Here is a 22,195-nt window from a genome sequence, read left to right as displayed (position 1 = left end):
TTTCTGTACAGCACTTCGAGATATTAGCTGATGTACGAAGGGCTATATAAAATGATCTTGATTTGATGTATATACTGTACTCTATATCATCTACTGTATCTTGCCATCTTTATGTAATACATGTATCACTAGCCACTTTAAACTATGCCACTTTATGTTTACATACCCTACATTACTCATCTCATATGTATATACTGTACTCTATACCATCTACTGCATCTTGCCTATGCCGTTCTGTACCATCACTCATTCATATATCTTTATGTACATATTCTTTATCCCTTTACACTTGCGTGTATACGGTGGTAGTTGTGGAATTGTTAGGTTAGATTACTCGTTGGTTATTACTGCATTGTCGGAACTAGAAGCACAAGCATTTCGCTACACTCGCATTAACTTCTTCTGGCTGCAAGCCCGAAGCCGGGCACAATATGACAACAGCCACTTCAAGTGCAGGGCGCGAAATTCAAAATATATTTTTTAGAAATATTTAACTTTCACACATTAACAAGTCCAATACAGCTTATGAAAGATAAACATCTTGTGAATCCAGCCAACATGTCCGATTTTTAAAATGTTTTACAGCGAAAACACCACATATATTTATGTTAGCTCACCACCAAATACAAAAAAGGACAGACATTTTTCACAGCACAGGTAGCATGCACAAAGCCAACCTAACTAACCAAGAACCAACCAAACTAACCAACAAACAACTTCATCAGATGACAGTCTTATAACATGTTATTCAGTAAATCTATGTTTTGTTCGAAAAATGTGCATATTTGAGGTATAAATCAGTTTTACATTGCAGCTACCATCACAGCTACCGTCACAAATAGGACCGAAGCAGCCAGAGTAATTACAGACACCAACGTCAAATACCTAAATACTCATCATAAAACATTTCTGAAAAATCGATGGTGTATAGCAAATTAAAGACAAACATCTTGTGTATCCAGCCAATATTTCCTTTTTTTTTAAGTGTTTTACAGCGAAAACACAATATAGCATTATATTAGCTTACTACAATAGCCTACCACACTACCGCATTCATTCATCAAGGCACGTTAGCGATAGCAATAGGCACGTTAGCGATAGCGAATAAACCAGCAAAAGATATATAATTTTTGGCTAAACTTGATAAGCTTCATCAGATGACAGTCCTATAACATCAGGTTATACATACACTTATGTTTTGTTCGAAAATGTGCATATTTAGAGCTGAAATCAGTGGTTATACATTGTGCTAACGTAGCATCTTTTTCCCACAACGTCCGGATATTTTTCTGGCACTCACATATTCTGACCAAATAACTATTCATAAACATAACTAAAAAATACATGTTGTATAGGAAATGATAGATACACTAGTTCTTAATGCAATCGCCGTGTTAGAATTCTAAAAAATAACTTCATTACGGCATCCAGCTTAGGTATAGTGAGAGAGTACCCAAAATCTGGGCGCAAACGACTATTTCACATGTTCGACAGATATATGAAATAGCATCATAAAATGGGTCCTACTTTTGATGATCTTTCATCAGAATGTTGTACAAGGGGTCTTTTGTCGGGAATAATCGTTGTTTGGATTTAGAATGTCCTCTTCTCCAGTCAATTAGCACGGAAAGCTAGCAAAGTGGCGCTAAGCTCTCCTTCCTGAACAAAGGCACAAAACACAACACGCCTAACGTCCCGAATAAATTTCAATAATCTAATAAAACTATATTGAAAAAACGTACTTTACGATGATTTTGTCACATGTATCAAATAAAATCAAAGCCGGAGATATTAGTCGTCCATAACGACAGCTTATCAGAAGGCAAATCCAGGTCCCTTCACGCGCTCTCCAGAAAACAGGAAACTGGTGACACGTCATGCCGAGAGCTATTATTCGACCCCAGAACAAGTTGCACACTCCATTTCTTCTCTCACTGCCTGTCGACATCTAGTGGAAGACGTATGAAGTGCATGTATTCTAATAAATATCAAGGACATTAATAGGCAGGCCGTAGAACAGAGCATCGATTTCAGACTTTCCACTTCCTGTCAGGAAGTTTTCTGCAAAATGAGTTCTGTTTTACCCACAGATATACTTCAAACGGTTTTAGAAACTAGAGAGTGTTTTCTATCCAATAGTAATAATAATATGCATATTGTACGAGCAAGAATTGAGTACGAGGCCGTTTGAAATGGGCACCTTTTATCCGACTACTCAATACTGCCCCTGCAGCCCAAACAGGTTAACACCTGCTAACCATGTGTATGTGACAAATACAATTTGATTTGATTTGAATTGTATTAGAATTGAGTACAAAAAAAGAGAGTACAAAACAGTATAGGCTAATTGAATTCCAGCCTCCGGGAGAAGTTGCGAAAAACCGTAAACATCTGAGCCTGTAAGAGGAAAATAGGAAGAGCATTTTCAAATGACAAAATTTCCACAAATTTAGAATTTTTGCTTCGTGATTCTTGGTTTGTTCTTTTTCTTCTTAGAACCTAATTCTTTCTTGTGGAATACTATTCCATCTGGCTTCCTACTTCATGTCAGTCTGAGGTTTCCTCCAGTCTTTCCTTCATCCTCCAGATTCGTCTTTATTCAAACAACAGAAAGAGTCTCTAGTTACATGATTCAGTGACATAACATCTCTTTATACTGTAGGTCTACTCTGTCTCTATGTTGGTCACCATTTTATTTAAAGTGACTGTTTTAGTTGTTAGTGAGCTGGTTGTTGATGACGAGGTTGAGACTGGCCTCCATCCCAGCAGGATCATTCAGATCCAGATCAGTGTCCAGGTTCAGCTCCACTCTCAGGATCTGCCTTTTCCCTGTTAAAGAATTAACAGGAATGTTGGGTTTCAAATAGAACGGAATTAACCACAACTATGATTTGTGTAACATCATGGGATGGCTGGTAGCCTCGTGGTTAGAGCATTGAAAAGTTGCTGGATCGAATCCCTGGATCGAATCCCTGGAGCTGACAAGGTAAAATTCAGTATTTCTGCACCTGAACAAGGCAGTTAACCCACTGTTCCCTGGTAGGCAGTCATTGTAAATAAGAATTTGTTCTTAACTGACTTGCCAGTAACCGAAAGGTTGCTGGATTGAATCCCTGAGCTGACATGGTAAATAGCTGTTGTTCAAGGCTATCATTGTAAATTGTAAATAAGAATTTGTTCTTAACTGACATAAAAAAAAACAAATAAATCAATATTTTAGCACATCATATGAGTCCGATAAAGGTCATGTTTGACTTCAATCTATGGTGCCAAGCCATTTAGTGGTACAGGGAGTGATCCTCGTGGCTTAACTTTGTGTACAGGAGAATATCCATCATGTGTTTTGCAGGTAAACCCTGTTCTCACTGTAGAGGAGATCATCACTCACCACCATAGCAAAATAAGGCATTTTTAATGCCACACAACCAATCTGCCAAATGTGACACAGTTCTCTGCCCAGTGGCCAGAACGGACGTTATTCGGTTGTCCCTTGATCCAATTTGTGAATGAGTCACTCTGGTCTGACCATGTCCAGGGCTTCCTGTGCAAGCCGATCCACACCACCACCTGGTCACCAGCTACACCTGGTACACTAGCCATCTCTTTGTTCTCATTGGGGTTCCTCACACTCTCTGTAGTTCTCCCTGCAGTAGCTCTGAGCCTCTCTCCACTTCTCCCTGCAGTAGCTCTGAGCCTCTCTCCACTTCTCCCTGCAGTAGCTCTGAGCCTCTCTCCACTTCTCCCTGCAGTAGCTCTGAGCCTCTCTCCACTTCTCCCTGCAGTAGCTCTGAGCCTCTCTCCACTTCTCCCTGCAGTAGCTCTGAGCCTCTCTCCACTTCTCCCTGCAGTAGCTCTGAGCCTCTCTCCACTTCTCCCTGCAGTAGCTCTGAGCCTCTCTCCACTTCTCCCTGCAGTAGCTCTGAGCCTCTCTCCACTTCTCCCTGCAGTAGCTCTGAGCCTCTCTCCACTTCTCCCTGCAGTAGCTCTGAGCCTCTCTCCACTTCTTCCTGCAGTAGCTCTGAGCCTCTTTCCACTTCTCCCTGCAGTAGCTCTGAGCCTCTCTCCACTTCTCCCTGCAGTAGCTCTGAGCCTCTCTCCACTTCTCCCTGCAGTAGCTCTGAGCCTCTCTCCACTACTCCCTGCAGTAGCTCTGAGCCTCTCTCCACTTCTCCCTGCAGTAGCTCTGAGCCTCTTTCCACTTCTCCCTGCAGTAGCTCTGAGCCTCTCTCCACTTCTCCCTGCAGTAGCTCTGAGCCTCTTTCCACTTCTCCCTGCAGTAGCTCTGAGCCTCTCTCCAGTCCATTGCCTCTCTTATGTAAACATCATTCTCCTGAAGCTGAGTTGTGAGACAGTATGTACAATCTAACATAGACTTAACTTTTACATATTGCACTCGTAATAAATGCTTTAGAAATTGGTTGTAAAGTCTGGATAAGTAGTATATAGATAGTTAATTGTGTATTTGATAAATCAGTATAAAAAAGTGCTCAATTGTAGAAGTAGTCAATTGTATAGTTTCCCTGTGTGTGATTGTAGCTTTTGAGTGCAGAAAATATGAATCAATTCACACCATCGTAGCAGATGAATGAATGTTCACTGGAACACGTGCTATCAGACCACTCAGACAACTCAGTCATGACATCACAGGACTACTATTGGTGTCACCTTGTTCCCCATCACTCCAGTCTGCCTGTCCCGGCCCATAGTGGTGATGGTCTACCAGAGAACACTGCCAGCTGTTCATAACATTATCATGTAGCTCTAGTCATACAGAACCATTACAAACCCTGGCCAGGTCACCTCCATATTGTCTACAGAGGCCAGGTCACCTCCATGTTGTCTACAGAGGCCAGGTCACCTCCATGTTGTCTACAGAGGCCAGGACACCTCCATATTGTCTACAGAGGCCAGGTCACCTCCATGTTGTCTACAGAGGCCAGGTCACCTCCATGTTGTCTACAGAGGCCAGGTCACCTCCATGTTGTCTACAGGACACACCCCCCTATCCACATCGACGGGTCAGTAGTGGAGAAGGTGGAAAGTTTTAAGTTCCTCGGTGTACACGTCACGGACAAACTGAATTGGTCCACCCACACAGACAGCGTTGTGAAGAAGGCGCAGCAGCGCCTCTTCAACCTCAGGAGGCTGAAGAAATTCGGCTTGTCACCAAAAGCACTCACAAACTTCTACAGATGCACAATCGAGAGCATCCTGTCGGGCTGTATCACCGCCTGGTACGGCAACTGCTCCGCACACAACCGTAAGGCTCTCCAGAGGGTAGTGAGGTCGGCAGAACGCATCACCCGGGGCAAACTACCTGCCCTCCAGGACACCTACACCACCCGATGTCACAGGAAGGCCATAAAGATCATCAAGGACAACAACCACCCGAGCCACTGCCTGTTCACCCCGCTATCATCCAGAAGGCGAGGTCAGTACAGGTGCATCCAAGCAGGGACCGAGAGACTGAAAAACAGCTTCTATCTCAAGGCCATCAGACTGTTAAACAGCCACCACTAACATTTAGCGGCCGCTGCCAACAAACTGACTCAGCTCCAGCCACCTTAAAAATGGGAATTGATGGAAATTATGTAAAAATGTACCACCAGCCACTTTAAACAATGCCACCCAATATAATGTTTACATACCCTACATTACACATCTCTTATGTATATGTATATACTGTACTCTATATCATCTACTGCATCTTGCCATCTCATGTAATACATGGACCACTAGCCACTTTAAACTATGCCACTTTATGTTTACATACCCTACAGTACTCATCTCATAGGTATATACCGTACTCTATACCATCTACTGCACCTTGCCTATGCCGTCTGTACCATCACTCATTCATATATCTTTATGTACATATTCTTTATCCCTTTACACTTGCGTGTATAAGGTAGTAGTTGCGGAATTGTTAGGTTAGATTACTTGTTGTTATTACTGCATTGTCGGAACTAGAAGCACAAGCATTTCGCTACACTCGCATTAACATCTGCTAACCATGTGTATGTGACTAATAAAATTTGATTTGATTTGATTTACAGAGGCCAGGTCACCTCCATGTTGTCTACAGAGGCCAGGTCACCTCCATATTGTCTACAGAGGCCAGGTCACCTCCATGTTGTCTACAGAGGCCAGGTCACCTCCATGTTGTCTACAGAGGCCAGGTCACCTCCAGGTCAAAGTGGTACTCACAGGGGAGACTAGAAGAGTGAGTGAGCTATCCTGTGAACAGAATTAAGACTTATTTATGTACTTGTTTATTCACTAAAATACCTTATTTGGTTTACTGATGGCGGTTCCTTCCTACAACCTAATATGGCCAGTGCAATAATGGAAAGTTATTTTGAGTAAGTGAAGTCTCTTTTAGCGTGTCGTATCTGAGACCAACAGGAGAGGAAGAATGTTCCTGCATTGTTGCAGTAGTCATATGTAATACCGTATTTATCAATGCGACTACTAGCTTTTTAAAGCGTTGTAAGAAATAAGAAGACATGTTAAATAAAACAACATATTTCCCAAATCAGAATGTAATATTACATTTCGAACTCTCTCCTACCTATATTGAGTGGCAATGTGGTAGAGAAGTCTACAATGTTTGTCTGTCAGTCTCCTCTCTACAGTATCTCTCTCTTTGTCTCACTCTCTGTCTCTGTCTCTCTCTTTCTCTCAGTCTCTCTCGGTCTCTCTCTCTGTCACTCTCTCTCGCGGTCTCTTTCTCAAATCAAATTAAACCAAATTGTATTAGTCACATGCGCTGAATACAACAGGTTAAATTACAGTGAAATGCTTACTTACAAGCCCCTAACCAACAACATCGAGTCTATATACAAGGGGTACCGGTACAGACTCGATGTGCGGGGGCACCGGTTAGTCGAGGTAATTGACGTAATATGTACATGTAGGTAGAGTTATTCAAGTGACTATGCATAGATAATAACAGAGAGTAGCAGCCGGTGTAAAAGAGGGGGGGCAATGCAAATAGTCTGGGTAGCCATTTGATTAGATGTTCAGGAGTCTTATGGCTTGGGGGTAGAAGCTGTTTAGAAGCCTCTTGGACCTAGACTTGGCGCTCCGGTACCGCTTGCCGTGCGGTAGCAGAGAGAACTATCTGTGGTTAGGGTGGCTGGAGTCTTTGACAATTTTTAGGGCCTTTCTCTGACACGGCCTGGTATAGAGGTCCTGGATGGCAGGAAGCTTTACCCCAGTGATGTACTGGGCCGTTCGCACTACCCTCTGTAGTGCCTTGCGGCCGGAGGCCGAGCAGTTGCCATGTTAGTTTGTTGGTGATGTGGACACCAAGGAACGTGAAGCTCTCAACCTGCTCCACAATCATCTCCTTTGTCTTGATCACGTTGAGGAAGAGGTTGTTGTCCTGGCACCACACGGCCAGGTCTCTGACCTCCTCCCTATAGGCTGTCTCATCGTTGTCGGAGATCAGGCCTACCACTGTTGTGTCATCAGCAAACTTAATAATGGTGATGGAGTCGTGCCTGGCCGTGCAGTCATGGGTGAACAAGGAGTACAGGAGGTGACTGAGCAGCCACCCCTGAGGGGCCCCTGTGTTGAGGACCAGCGTGGCAGATGTGTTGTCACCTGCCCTTACCACCTGGGGGCGGCCCATCAGGAAGTCCAGGATCCAGTTGCAGAGGGAGGTGTTCAGTCCCAGGGTCCTTAGCTTATTGATGAGCTTTGAGGGCACTATGGTGTTAAACACTGAGCTGTTGTCAATGAACAGCATTCTCACATAGGTGTTCCTTTTGTCCAGATGGGAAAGGGTAGTGTGGAGTGCAATAGAGATTACATCATCTGTGGATCTGTTTGTGTGTTATTGAAATTGGAGTGGGTTTAGGGTTTCTGGGACAATGGTGTTGATGTGAGCCATGACCAGTCTTTCGAAGCACTTCATGGCTACAGATGTGAGTGCTACGGGTCTGTAGTCATTTAGGCAGGTTGCCTTTGTGTTCTTGGACACAGGCACTATGGTGGTCTGCTTAAAACATGTTGGTATTACAGACTCAGACAGGGAGAGGTTGAAAATGTCAGTGAAGACACTTGGCAGTTGGTCATCGCATGCTCGCAGTACATGTCCTGGTAATCCGTCTGACAGTGCGGCCTTGTGAATGTTGACCTGTTTAAAGGTCTTACTCACATTGGCTGCGGAGAACGTGATCACACAGTTGTCCGGAACAGCTGGTGCTCTCATGCATGTTTCACTGTTATTTGCCTCAAAGCGAGCATAGAAGTAGTTTAGCTCGTCTGGTAGGCTCGTGTCACTGGGCAGCTCTCAGCTTTGCTTCCCTTTGTAGTCTGTAATGGTTCGCAAGGCCTGCCACATCCGACGAGCATCGGAGCCGGTGTAGTACGATTCAATCTTAGTCCTGTATTGACGCTTTGCCTGTTTGGTGGTTTGTCGGAGGGCATTGCAGGATTTCTTATAACCTTCCGTGTTAGAGTCCCGCTACTTGAAAGCGTCAGCTCTAGCCTTTAGCTCAGTGCGGATGTTGCCTGTAATCCATGGCTTCTGGTTGGGATATGTACTCATGTGGTTGGGATATGTCCCTGTGGGGACGACGTCATCGATGAACTTATGATGAAGCCAATGACTGATGTGTTGTACTCCTCAATGCCATCGGAAGAATCCCGTAACATATTCCAGTCTGTGCTAGTAAAACAGTCCTGTAGTTTAGCATCTGCTTCATCTGACCATTTTTTTATAGACCGAGTCACTGGTGCTTCCTACTTTAATTTTTCCTTGTAAGCAGGAGTCAGGAGGATAGAATTATGGTCAGATTTGCCAAATGGAGGGCGAGGGAGAGCTTTGTATGCGTCTCTGTGTGTGGAGTAAAGGTGGTCCAGAGTTTTTCCCCCTCTGGTTGCACATTTAACATGCTGGTAGAAATGTGCTAAAAAGGATTTAAGTTTCGCTGCATTAAAGTCCCCGGCCACTAGGAGTGCCACCTCTGGGTGTGCGTTTTCCTGTTTGCTTATGGTGGAATACAGCTCATTGAGTGCGGTCTTAGTACCAGCGTCAGTCTGTGGTGGTATGTAGACAGCTACGGAAAAAACAGATGAAAACTCTCTTGGTAGATAGTGTGGTCTACAGCTTATCAAGAGATACTCTACCTCAGGCGAGCAAAACCTCGAGACTTCCTTAGATATCGTGCACCAGCTGTTGTTTTCATATATAGTCCGCCCCCCCCCTTGTCTTACCAGACGCCGCTGTTCTTTCCTGCCCATACAGCATATAACCAGCCAGCTGTATGTTGACTCTGTGAAGCATAAGATATTACCATTTTTAATGTCCCGTTGGTAGTTTATTCTTCCTTGTAGGTCGTCGATTTTATTTCCCAATGATTGCATGTAAGCTAGTAGAACGGAAGGCAGTGGGGGTTTATTAGATCGCTTACAAATTCTCAGAAGGCAGCCCGACCCCCGTCCTCTTTTTCTCCGTCTTCTCTTCATGCAAATGATGAGGATCTGGGCCTGTTCCCGGGAAAGCAGTATGTCCTTCACGTCGAACTCGTTGGACTCGTTACAGGAAAAAAAAGCTTCCGTCAGTTTGTGGTGAGTAATCGCTGATCTGATGTCCAGAAGTTATTTTCGGTCATAAGAGACGGTAGCAGCAACATTATGTACAAAATAAGTTTGAAAAACACATTCGAGTAGGAGCACATAAAACTCTCTCTCTGTCTCTCTGTCTCTCTCTCTTTCTGTCTCTCTCTCTGTCTCTCTGTCTCTCTATCTCCTTCTGTCTCGGTCTCTGTCTCTCTCAGTCTCTCTCTCAATTTCAATTTATGGGATTTATTGGCACGGGAAACATATGTTAACATTCTCTCGGTCTCTCTCTTTCTATCTGTTGCTTTCTGTCTTTTTCTCTCTGTCTGTCACTCTCTCTCTGTCTATCTCTCTGTCTCTCTCTGTCTCTGTCGATGTCTCTCTATCTGTCTCTCTCTCTTTGTCACTGTCTCTTTCTCTCTCTCTTGTCTTTCTCTCGCTCCTACAGAGTTGGCCTGCCAGTACATAGTGTATATTCTGTGGATTTGATTACCGCTGGGCCAAACCCCATGTAGTGGACCTGTTGGAAGCACAGTGTATTTAGAGGATGTCCATTCTGTCGGGAGAGGTCATTTAGTTAAGTGAGCTGAACGTTCCACTCTCCCTCCAGCTCGTACAGAGGGTAGAGCAAGTGTAAAAAGTCCTCCATTTTTTAAATAATTAATATACACCATAGTAGGAAATTATGCTTACTGTAGGTTTAGTGGACTGTAGGAAGTGAGCCTGCATGTTAGTGAACCGTGGTGTAATCAGGCTCTGCGGCGGTCGAGCGGTCGGCAGGAGATAAGTGGTCAGATGGATGGCAGGGCTTAGCGCTTCGTTAGTGTGTGTGTGTGTCTGTCTTGTTAGTGAAGGGTCAGTGAACTGCCGTCCAAATTTCTAAATGGCCACTCAGATCAGAGCTGTGTGTGTGTGTGTGTGTGTGTGTGTGTGTGTGTGTGTGTGTGTGTGTGTGTGTGTGTGTGTGTGTGTGTGTGTGTGTGTGTGTGTGTGTGTGTGTGTGTGTGTGTGTGTGTGTGTGTGTATCACTATCAGACCACTGGGTTTGTCTGCAGCTTGTCACTCAGGCTTGCTGTTTAGTCTGCAAGAAATAGATAACCTTGTATTTCAATGTGATTTCAGGGGAAAAAGACAGTTCTCAGCATGTCCATATTCAGCGGTTTATTATTTACAATCAGTTGTAAAATGGATCCCTTGAATTGATACCAACCCACTGGCCACACTATGTAATTTAAACATGGAAATGTGGGTAATATTTGGTTGAGAGGTTGATCAAGGAGATTTCATACTTTATTCATCCATTGAACAGACTGCCGGAAGTTGGTGGAAATCCCAATGTGTTAACAGGACACTTTTAACCATCTAAAAGCACAACCAAATTACAAAAACAATGATTTTTGGTTTAGTTGTCACCAACATGTCTATTGCTGCGCATTCAGCCATAAAAGCACAACACAGTTAAATGTGAATACATTGTCAGATACGTTGTATGTATACAATTTCGGCTGGGGTTAAGGCCGCGTTAGTGTCAAACGCAGATTAGTTTGCAATTTCGTAATGTAAAAACTGGCGCACTAGCATTTTCCACCGCCAACGCCAGGTTCAGCAATTAACTTGTCTTACGCTTGCGCTCAGATAGGAGGGATGGAGATATTTTAGGCATGTCCTGAAAGAAATGATCCGAAATGCTAATTTCAGGCAGCGCTGGTAGGGATATTTAAGACCAACCAAAAGCTGGTTTTAGTGGTAACACAGTTGGTTATGGCATGAATATTGACCGCGGAAACGCAGCCTATCCAGCCGGGACGCACACTGCCCATAATACGCATGGAACAAGAGTTGTCTATTGTGCTTTCCGTGCCTGTATACTAAGTATTTAGAAACATTCAAAAACGTTTTTTCCCATTTTGTTTTATTTGGTTATTAAAAACCTGGCATAGCCTCCCCTCCTCTCAATGATGGCTTTTTTTTGTCCTGTCCAATGCAATCGCGAAGTAGTCAAGACTGTCGATAAAGGGTTTGGCTCTTGAGACCACTTGGAAATACATCTCAATCACCAAAGCTTTATTAAAATATAAAGTTTGAGAGGAGCAAAACAGTGAGCTGACATAACCTTTTTATCTCTGCATTGTAGGCAGGCCCACATTATTTTTGCCATGCAGGTCCCGTTTCAGACGTGCGTAAAACCCCCTCCCTGATGTACTACAGTAGGTTATGTGTCATGCCCATCATGAAACGAGAGATGAGAACCTCGGTGAATACCGATGAACCTCTTATTTAGAAGTTATCTGTAACCTGTAAGACTTACTTGTTTTGCGTTTCATAAGTTCAAAACCCAAGCCTTCCCTTACGCCTCGATCACTGTTATTGCGTTATGGTACACCAGAAGTACATTCATTTACAATGGAATGCTGCGTTTGCCTTGCAGCCTTGTTTGCAAGGTAAGCGTACATTGGATTTATCGAACGTATGCATCAAACTGTACGTGTCGACGGCTTGACAGAAATGGTAGCGGAAGGCGAATGTTGAACTTTTGACCTGTCGGTGTGATCATTTATTTATTGTTGTTGTTTTCGTTTAATATTATTACAACCAATCTTACTAGAATGATTCACCTTCCTGGTTTTATGGTGATAACGTCAGTGGCGCGAATGCAATGCAACGTCTGGAGATGTGTGAATGCGATGTGATCTGTAAAATGGTTCCGATTATGTTCATAAAACATAGATCTATTTAGGAGCAGCATATTGATTAGTGGACATTCTCCCTTCGCTTTATACTGGATCTTTGTCCAGCTACTGTGAAACGTTTGGATATGCGTAAAACCCTCCACAGTCTGCGTTGTTTTAATATTATATGTTAACGGGGAGAAATGTATGGTACCTTTAAGTGTGACATAGCCTATTTCAAACAAGTTGTATCGGTTTGTTTAGATTTTGATTAGAATTAATAGTTCTCTTTGTAGGCCTTATCAATGATGAATTTAATATTGTTTATTGACAATGTTTGTCATTTCCCTGTTCAGTCATAATGCAATTTACATTAAGCCTAGCACCTATATCAGTGTAAATGCTTTTGAAGCCATGCAAATATTTAGAACAATGTGGACGGAAAATGGATTCAAGTTCATGTAAGGAAAAGTCCACTTTTTTTTTTCTTCTCGTCTCTGTTAGCCATTTACCAATCCATAACGGATTAACATTGGAATTGGAGTTGATTTCAGAACAATACATAAAATACCGTAAATTCACGACTTGAAGCAACCACATATTTCACCATGGAGCACGTTTTGATTGGCCAGTGAAGTGCCAAGCCTCGACACACCCACAATGTGTTAATTGATAAAAACCCAGCCCTTTCGCGCTAACACCAGCAAGTGCCGATAATTGTAATAGTGAAAATAGCTCAAATATTTCTGAAACACACCTGAACCTATAGCACTACAGACTGCACTTAGATGTACCATTGTGTTAGGTTCGTTAAAATAGAGCCCTTAAAGTGTTATCACTGTGCTTCATCAATTAGCACAACCAAATGACCTGGATTGCAGTTGGGATTACATTAAAAGTGCGAAATCATCAATACTGTTTAAGATTCTGCACAGATTATTAGAGCAATTGTGAAGCTCTCCTATCTTGAACGTGCACGCTTTCTATGATTACACAAGAATACATTTATAGTTACAGTAGTGCAAAAAAGGTATTAGGTGAACAATAGGTAAGTAAAGAAATAAAAACAACAGTAAAAAGACAGTGAAAAACAGTAGCGAGGCTACAGATGTGTTACTCATTTTTAGGTTGAATAAATACTGTTACATTTAGTTTGTAAAATAGCCTTAACTTTAGGGTATTTAGTGTATTACAAAAGTAACATTGAATTGTGTTTGGTCAACAATGCAGGATAGTTTCATCTGAGCCACTGGCTTAATCCTATTATTTTATTGTTGGGTTAGTTAGAGATGTAGATACAACATAGCCTATTAACTTGTCGACAAGTTAACAAATTATATGTACTGTATTGCAAAAGTGACTGAATTGTGTTTGATTGTCAACAAATTCCAATTTGTATACAAGTTAACAATTTATATATGCTTGATTCACATCTCCATCTCAACCAAAAATGTAAAGTCAAAGAAATCTAATCTAATCTAACTTTAAATGCACTTTATTACGTTTGATTTGATTTACTCCTATTCTTTAACTTAGATTTTGTTTGGTTGAGATGGAGACATGAATCCAACAAATTAATGATTCATTTGTAGACAAACAGGATGTTTGAATTGTGTTTGGTTGTCATTGCAACCAAACATCAACATTTAAAGGAGATGTATCTTCTGCTTGGATAGTTCCATTTGTACCACTGATTTAGTCTGGCTTCAATTCCAGTTTCTCTACAAATTAATAATTGATGAGTTGGATTCAGGTCTCCATCTCAACAAAAAATATGAGTTAAAGAATAGGACTAAATCAAATCACTATGTAAATACGTCTCTGAGATGGAGACGTGAATCCAATGTATTAATGAATAACTTGAAGATTACATTTGAAATAGACCAAAGCTTGAAATCCTAGACCTGAATCTTGGGTTGAATTGAAACAATAGCTGTTGATGACTTCACAAATGCTATATAGTCCTAAATAGTATAGTTGATTATATACGACTTATAAAGTTTGGTTTAATTTCCTTTGCTCTGTTAAACCTTCCCTTTGGAATGACTTTGATAGTAACAGTGAACATATTGTGTTATTAAGAGATCTCTCAATAATCATTCTCACGACAGGACATTGGTAGTAGTCAGGGACAAGTATGAAAGCTAAACTGGGCAGGGTTAAAACCCTGGATGGGAGACTAAAGTAATCGGTGTAGATAGATCAATTCTCCAGTAGGAGGTGCTGTCCAGCCTAAACATGTTTTTCTGATCGTGGATATAATATTCAAGATCTGATCTTGTTTCAAAGGTACAAATTCAATATATTGTGTACAAGGTTTGTCTATGTTGAACATTGGTTACAATGATATCATAATCCTGTGGTTGAAATTTCACCTTCAAAACAACAGTTTACTTTTTGATTCATTTTTTCAAATAGAATCTATTTTCCACATAGATTCCACGTCATAGAATGTTGACAAATTGCATTGAAGCAACGTTAATTCAACCATTTTATGTTAATTTAAATTTAAAGGTAAATTCCAATTGAGTGTTTGCAGTCTAATGCAGTCTCTGCAAACGCGAGAACATTGCCTTTAAATTTCAATCGCACTATAATCACATTTCCACAATAAGGACAGAATCCAGGCCTAACTAATATAATGTAACTCATATAAGTCATCCGATGCCTTTTTCCAACCTCAGTATGGTCAGTTGTGTAGCAGTGTATTGTTGTCATGGTCCATGTAGCAGTAAATGAGAGGTACAGAGTGTATCACCACAGGAGAGAAGAACTGCTGCTGCTGGAATGACTGGCAGGTCCCTGTGTCCACAGGGAGGGAGGGAGAATGTGTGTGTGTGTGCGTCCGTGGGTATCCGTCCATGTGTGTGTGAGTGCGTCCATCCGTGTGTGTTTGTGTTTGTGTTGGACCAGGCCTGCCAGTGGAAGGCAGTATCTCCAGGGAGGTCTCTCTCTACCAGACCTGCTGTTGGGTCAGAAAGAGAGGAGGACAGGAAAACAAGGGTAGAATGATAGAACTGTTGGGTCAGAAAGAGAGGAGGACAGGAAGAGAAGGGTAGAATGATAGAACTGTTGGGTCAGAAAGAGAGGAGGACAGGAAGAGAAGGGTAGAATGATAGAACTGTTGGGTCAGAAAGAGAGGAGGACAGGAAGAGAAGGGTAGAATGATAGAACTGCGGAGGAAGAGAGACACATGGCTGAGCGTCTCTGTATGTACACATAAAAAAATGTATTTATTTCTCACACTGCGTCAGGAATAGTTTTGGAGTCCTTTGTGGGAATCCCTCAACAAAAAACGAAAACACACACACACACACACACACACACACACACACACACACACACACACACACACACACACACACACACACACACTAAAATTACAAAAGGTTAGCTTGAGTTAACTGATTAACTGTGACAGCCCTAGTATCCATCTATACTTGTTATATCTTTTTGATACTGTAACAGATCTGTCAATATGGGGAGAGAGTGTGTCGTAGACCAGTTCTGTCACTGTGGGGGGAGAGAGAGTGTCATGGACCAGTTCTGTCACTGTGGGGGGAGAGTGTCATAGACCAGTTCTGTCACTGCCAGGGGAGAGAGAGTGTGTCATGGACCAGTTCTGTCACTGTGGGGGGAGAGTGTCATAGACCAGTTCTGTCACTGTGGGGAGAAAGAGTGTGTCATGGACCAGTTCTGTCACTGTGGGGAGAGAGAGTGTCATAGACCAGTTCTGTCACTGTGGAGAGAGAGAGTGTCATGGACCAGTTCTGTCACTGTGGGGAGAGAGAGTGTCATGGACCAGTTCTGTCACTGTGAGGGGAGAGAGTGTCATGGACCAGTTCTGTCACTGTGAGGAGAGAGAGTGTCATGGACCAGATCTGTCAATATGGGGAGAGAGTGTCATGGACCAGTTCTGTCACTGTGGGGAGAAAGAGTGTGTCATGGACCAGTTCTGTCACTGTGGGGAGAGAGAGTGTCATAGACCAGTTCTGTCACTGTGGAGAGAGAGAGTGTCATGGACCAGTTCTGTCACTGTGGGGAGAGAGAGTGTCATGGACCAGTTCTGTCACTGTGAGGGGAGAGAGTGTCATGGACCAGTTCTGTCACTGTGAGGAGAGAGAGTGTCATGGACCAGTTCTGTCACTGTGAGGAGAGAGAGTGTCATGGACCAGATCTGTCAATATGGGGAGAGAGTGTCATGGACCAGTTCTGTCACTGTGAGGGGAGAGAGTGTCATGGACCAGTTCTGTCACTGTGAGGGGAGAGAGTGTCATGGACCAGTTCTGTCACTGTGAGGGGAGAGAGTGTCATGGACCAGTTCTGTCACTGTGAGGGGAGAGAGTGTCATGGACCAGTTCTGTCACTGTGAGGGGAGAGAGTGTCATGGACCAGTTCTGTCACTGCCAGGGGAGAGAGAGTGTCATGGACCAGTTCTGTCACTGCCAGGGGAGAGAGAGTGTCATGGACCAGTTCTGTCACTGTGAGGGGAGAGAGTGTCGTAGACCAGTTCTGTCACTGTGGGGAGAGTGAGAGTGTCATGGACCAGTTCTGTCACTGTGGAGAGAGAGAGTGTCATGGACCAGTTCTGTCACTGTGAGGGGAGAGAGTGTCATGGACCAGTTCTGTCACTGTGGAGAGAGAGAGTGTCATGGACCAGTTCTGTCACTGTGAGGGGAGAGAGTGTCATGGACCAGTTCTGTCACTGTGAGGGGAGAGAGTGTCATGGACCAGTTCTGTCACTGTGAGGGGAGAGAGTGTCATGGACCAGTTCTGTCACTGTGAGGGGAGAGAGTGTCATGGACCAGTTCTGTCACTGCCAGGGGAGAGAGAGTGTCATGGACCAGTTCTGTCACTGCCAGGGGAGAGAGAGTGTCATGGACCAGTTCTGTCACTGTGAGGGGAGAGAGTGTCGTAGACCAGTTCTGTCACTGTGGGGAGAGTGAGAGTGTCATGGACCAGTTCTGTCACTGTGGAGAGAGAGAGTGTCATGGACCAGTTCTGTCACTGTGGGGAGAGAGAGTGTCATGGACCAGTTCTGTCACTGTGAGGGGAGAGAGAGTGTCATGGACCAGTTCTGTCACTGTGGGGGGAGAGAGAGTGTCATGGACCAGTTCTGTCACTGTGGAGAGAGAGTGTCATGGACCAGTTCTGTCACTGTGGGGAGAGAGAGTGTCATGGACCAGTTCTGTCACTGTGGGGAGAGAGTGTCATGGACCAGTTCTGTCACTGTGGGGAGAGAGTGTCATGGACCAGTTCTGTCACTGTGGGGAGAGAGTGTCATGGACCAGTTCTGTCACTGTGGAGCGAGAGTGTCATGGACCAGTTCTGTCACTGTGGGGAGAGAGTGTCATGGACCAGTTCTGTCACTGTGAGGGGAGAGAGTGTCATGGACCAGTTCTGTCACTGTGAGGGGAGAGAGTGTCATGGACCAGTTCTGTCACTGTGAGGGGAGAGAGTGTCATGGACCAGTTCTGTCACTGCCAGGGGAGAGAGAGTGTCATGGACCAGTTCTGTCACTGCCAGGGGAGAGAGAGTGTCATGGACCAGTTCTGTCACTGTGAGGGGAGAGAGTGTCGTAGACCAGTTCTGTCACTGTGGGGAGAGTGAGAGTGTCATGGACCAGTTCTGTCACTGTGGAGAGAGAGAGTGTCATGGACCAGTTCTGTCACTGTGAGGGGAGAGAGTGTCATGGACCAGTTCTGTCACTGTGGAGAGAGAGAGTGTCATGGACCAGTTCTGTCACTGTGAGGGGAGAGAGTGTCATGGACCAGTTCTGTCACTGTGAGGGGAGAGAGTGTCATGGACCAGTTCTGTCACTGTGAGGGGAGAGAGTGTCATGGACCAGTTCTGTCACTGTGAGGGGAGAGAGTGTCATGGACCAGTTCTGTCACTGCCAGGGGAGAGAGAGTGTCATGGACCAGTTCTGTCACTGCCAGGGGAGAGAGAGTGTCATGGACCAGTTCTGTCACTGTGAGGGGAGAGAGTGTCGTAGACCAGTTCTGTCACTGTGGGGAGAGTGAGAGTGTCATGGACCCGTTCTGTCACTGTGGAGAGAGAGAGTGTCATGGACCAGTTCTGTCACTGTGGGGAGAGAGAGTGTCATGGACCAGTTCTGTCACTGTGAGGGGAGAGAGTGTCGTAGACCAGTTCTGTCACTGTGAGGAGAGAGAGTGTCATGGACCAGTTCTGTCACTGTGGGGAGAGAGAGTGTCATGGACCAGTTCTGTCACTGTGAGGGGAGAGAGAGTGTCATGGACCAGTTCTGTCACTGTGGGGGGAGAGAGAGTGTCATGGACCAGTTCTGTCACTGTGGAGAGAGAGTGTCATGGACCAGTTCTGTCACTGTGGGGAGAGAGTGTCATGGACCAGTTCTGTCACTGTGGGGAGAGAGTGTCATGGACCAGTTCTGTCACTGTGGGGAGAGAGAGTGTCATGGACCAGTTCTGTCACTGTGGGGAGAGAGTGTCATGGACCAGTTCTGTCACTGTGGAGAGAGAGAGTGTCATGGACCAGTTCTGTCACTGTGGGGAGAGAGTGTCATGGACCAGTTCTGTCACTGCTAGGGGAGAGAGTGTCATAGACCAGTTCTGTCACTGTGGGGGGAGAGAGAGTGTCATAGACCAGTTCTGTCACTGTGGGGAGAGAGAGTGTCATAGACCAGTTCTGTCACTGTGGGGAGAGAGAGTGTCATGGATCAGTTCTGTCACTGTGGAGAGAGAGAGTGTCGTAGACCAGTTCTGTCACTGTGGGGAGAGAGAGTGTCATGGATCAGTTCTGTCACTGTGGAGAGAGAGAGTGTCGTAGACCAGTTCTGTCACTGTGGGGAGAGAGAGTGTCATGGATCAGTTCTGTCACTGTGGGGAGAGAGAGTGTCATAGACCAGTTCTGTCACTGTGAGGGGAGAGAGAGTGTCATGGACCAGTTCTGTCACTGTGAGGGGAGAGAGAGTGTCATGGACCAGTTCTGTCACTGTGAGGAGAGAGAGTGTCATGGACCAGTTCTGTCACTGTGGAGAGAGAGAGAGTGTCATGGACCAGTTCTGTCACTGTGAGGAGAGAGAGTGTCATGGACCAGTTCTGTCACTGTGAGGAGAGAGCGTGTCATGGACCAGTTCTGTCACTGTGGAGAGAGAGAGTGTCATGGACCAGTACTGTCACTGTGAGGAGAGAGAGTGTCATGGACCAGTTCTGTCACTGTGGAGAGAGAGTGTCATAGACCAGTTCTGTCACTGTGGGGAGAGAGAGTGTCATGGACCAGTTCTGTCACTGTGGAGAGAGAGAGAGTGTCATGGACCAGTTCTGTCACTGTGAGGAGAGAGAGTGTCATGGACCAGTTCTGTCACTGTGGAGAGAGAGAGAGTGTCATGGACCAGTTCTGTCACTGTGAGGAGAGAGAGTGTCATGGACCAGTTCTGTCACTGTGAGGAGAGAGAGTGTCATGGACCAGTTCTGTCACTGTGAGGAGAGAGAGAGTGTCATGGACCAGTTCTGTCACTGTGGAGAGAGAGAGTGTCATGGACCAGTTCTGTCACTGTGAGGGGAGAGAGAGTGTCATGGACCAGTTCTGTCACTGTGGGGAGAGAGAGTGTCATGGACCAGTTCTGTCACTGTGAGGGGAGAGAGTGTCATGGACCAGTTCTGTCACTGTGGGGAGAGAGAGTGTCATGGACCAGTTCTGTCACTGTGGAGAGAGAGAGTGTCATGGACCAGTTCTGTCACTGCCAGGGGAGAGAGAGTGTCATAGACCAGTTCTGTCACTGTGAGGAGAGAGAGAGTGTCATGGACCAGTTCTGTCACTGCCAGGGGAGAGAGAGTGTCATGGACCAGTTCTGTCACTGTGAGGAGAGAGAGAGTGTCATAGACCAGTTCTGTCACTGTGAGGAGAGAGAGAGTGTCATGGACCAGTTCTGTCACTGCCAGGGGAGAGAGAGTGTCATAGACCAGTTCTGTCACTGTGAGGGGAGAGAGTGTCATGGACCAGTTCTGTCACTGTGAGGGGAGAGAGAGTGTCATGGACCAGTTCTGTCACTGTGAGGGGAGAGAGAGTGTCATAGACCAGTTCTGTCACTGTGAGGAGAGAGAGAGTGTCATAGACCAGTTCTGTCACTGTGAGGAGAGAGAGAGTGTCATGGACCAGTTCTGTCACTGCCAGGGGAGAGAGAGTGTCATAGACCAGTTCTGTCACTGTGAGGGGAGAGAGTGTCATGGACCAGTTCTGTCACTGTGGGGAGAGAGAGTGTCATGGACCAGTTCTGTCACTGTGGAGAGAGAGAGTGTCATGGACCAGTTCTGTCACTGTGAGGGGAGAGAGTGTCATGGACCAGTTCTGTCACTGTGAGGGGAGAGAGAGTGTCATAGACCAGTTCTGTCACTGTGAGGAGAGAGAGAGTGTCATAGACCAGTTCTGTCACTGTGAGGAGAGAGAGAGTGTCATGGACCAGTTCTGTCACTGCCAGGGGAGAGAGAGTGTCATAGACCAGTTCTGTCACTGTGAGGGGAGAGAGTGTCATGGACCAGTTCTGTCACTGTGGGGAGAGAGAGTGTCATGGACCAGTTCTGTCACTGTGGAGAGAGAGAGTGTCATGGACCAGTTCTGTCACTGCCAGGGGAGAGAGAGTGTCATAGACCAGTTCTGTCACTGTGAGGAGAGAGAGAGTGTCATGGACCAGTTCTGTCATTGTGGAGAGAGAGTGTCATGGACCAGTTCTGTCACTGCCAGGGGAGAGAGAGTGTCATGGACCAGTTCTGTCACTGTGGGGGGAGAGAGTGTCATGGACCAGTTCTGTCACTGTGGGGAGAGAGAGTTTCATGGAGTTATGTCTTTCTTCAGCGTATCCATCAACCTGCTATTTTAATTGGCTATGCTTTTATTCAGCTCCTACAGAGAAGAGAGATGAAGAAACATGGAGGGAGACGGAGAGTGATGGAGGGGGATGGAGGGAGAGGGAGGGTCGGAGACGGAGGGAGAGAGAGGGAGGGGATGGAGAGGGAGGGTCGGAGACGGAGGGAGAGAGAGGGAGGGGATGGAGAGGGAGGGTGGGTCGGAGACGGAGGGAGAGAGAGGGAGGGGATGGAGGGAAAGGGAGGGTTGGAGACGGAGGGAGAGAGAGGGAGGGGATGGAGAGGGAGGGTGGGTCGGAGACAGAGGGATACGACACGCTGCTCATGGTTCCCATCTTCAGCTCTCCAGCTATGTCATCTCACCGTCATTCCAATCTATAATAACCCCACTGTGTGTGTATCTACGAGTGTCATTCGTGTCTCTGTATCCAAGGCCTCATTTCTCCAGGATTAAGAGGTGTATCTGAGGTATTGTGTGGTGTTGTATGGTGTTGTATGGTGTGATATTGTGTGGTGTGGTATTGTATTGTGAGGTGTGGTATTGTATTGCGAGGTGTGGTATTGTATTGTGAGGTGTGGTATTGTGAGGTGTGGTATTGTATTGTGAGGTGTGGTATTGTATTGTGAGGTGTGGTGTGTTATTCTATTGTGAGGTGTGGTACTCTATTGTGAGGTGTGGTATTGTATTGTGAGGTGTGGTATTGTATTGGGAGGTGTGGTATTGTATTGTGAGGTGTGGTATTGTGAGGTGTGGTATTGTGAGGTGTGGTATTGTGAGGTGTGGTATTGTGTGGTGTGGTATTGTGAGTTGTGGTATTGTATTGTGAGTTGTGGTATTGTATTGTGAGTTGTGGTATTGTATTGTGAGGTGTGGTATTGTATTGTGAGTTGTGGTATTGTATTGTTAGGTGTGGTACTGTATTGTGAGGTGTGGTATTGTGAGGTGTGGTATTGTATTGTGAGGTGTGGTGTGGTATTCTATTGTGAGGTGTGGTACTCTATTGTGAGGTGTGGTATTGTATTGTGAGGTGTGGTACTGTATTGTGATGTGTTATTGTATTGTGAGGTGTGGTATTGGGAGGTGTGGTACTGTACTGTGATGTGGTATTGTAT

Source organism: Salvelinus fontinalis, chromosome 14 (assembly GCF_029448725.1).
Source record: "Salvelinus fontinalis isolate EN_2023a chromosome 14, ASM2944872v1, whole genome shotgun sequence".
In the NCBI taxonomy this organism is placed as follows: Eukaryota; Metazoa; Chordata; class Actinopteri; order Salmoniformes; family Salmonidae; genus Salvelinus; species Salvelinus fontinalis.
Note: the sequence above shows the minus strand (reverse complement) of the source record.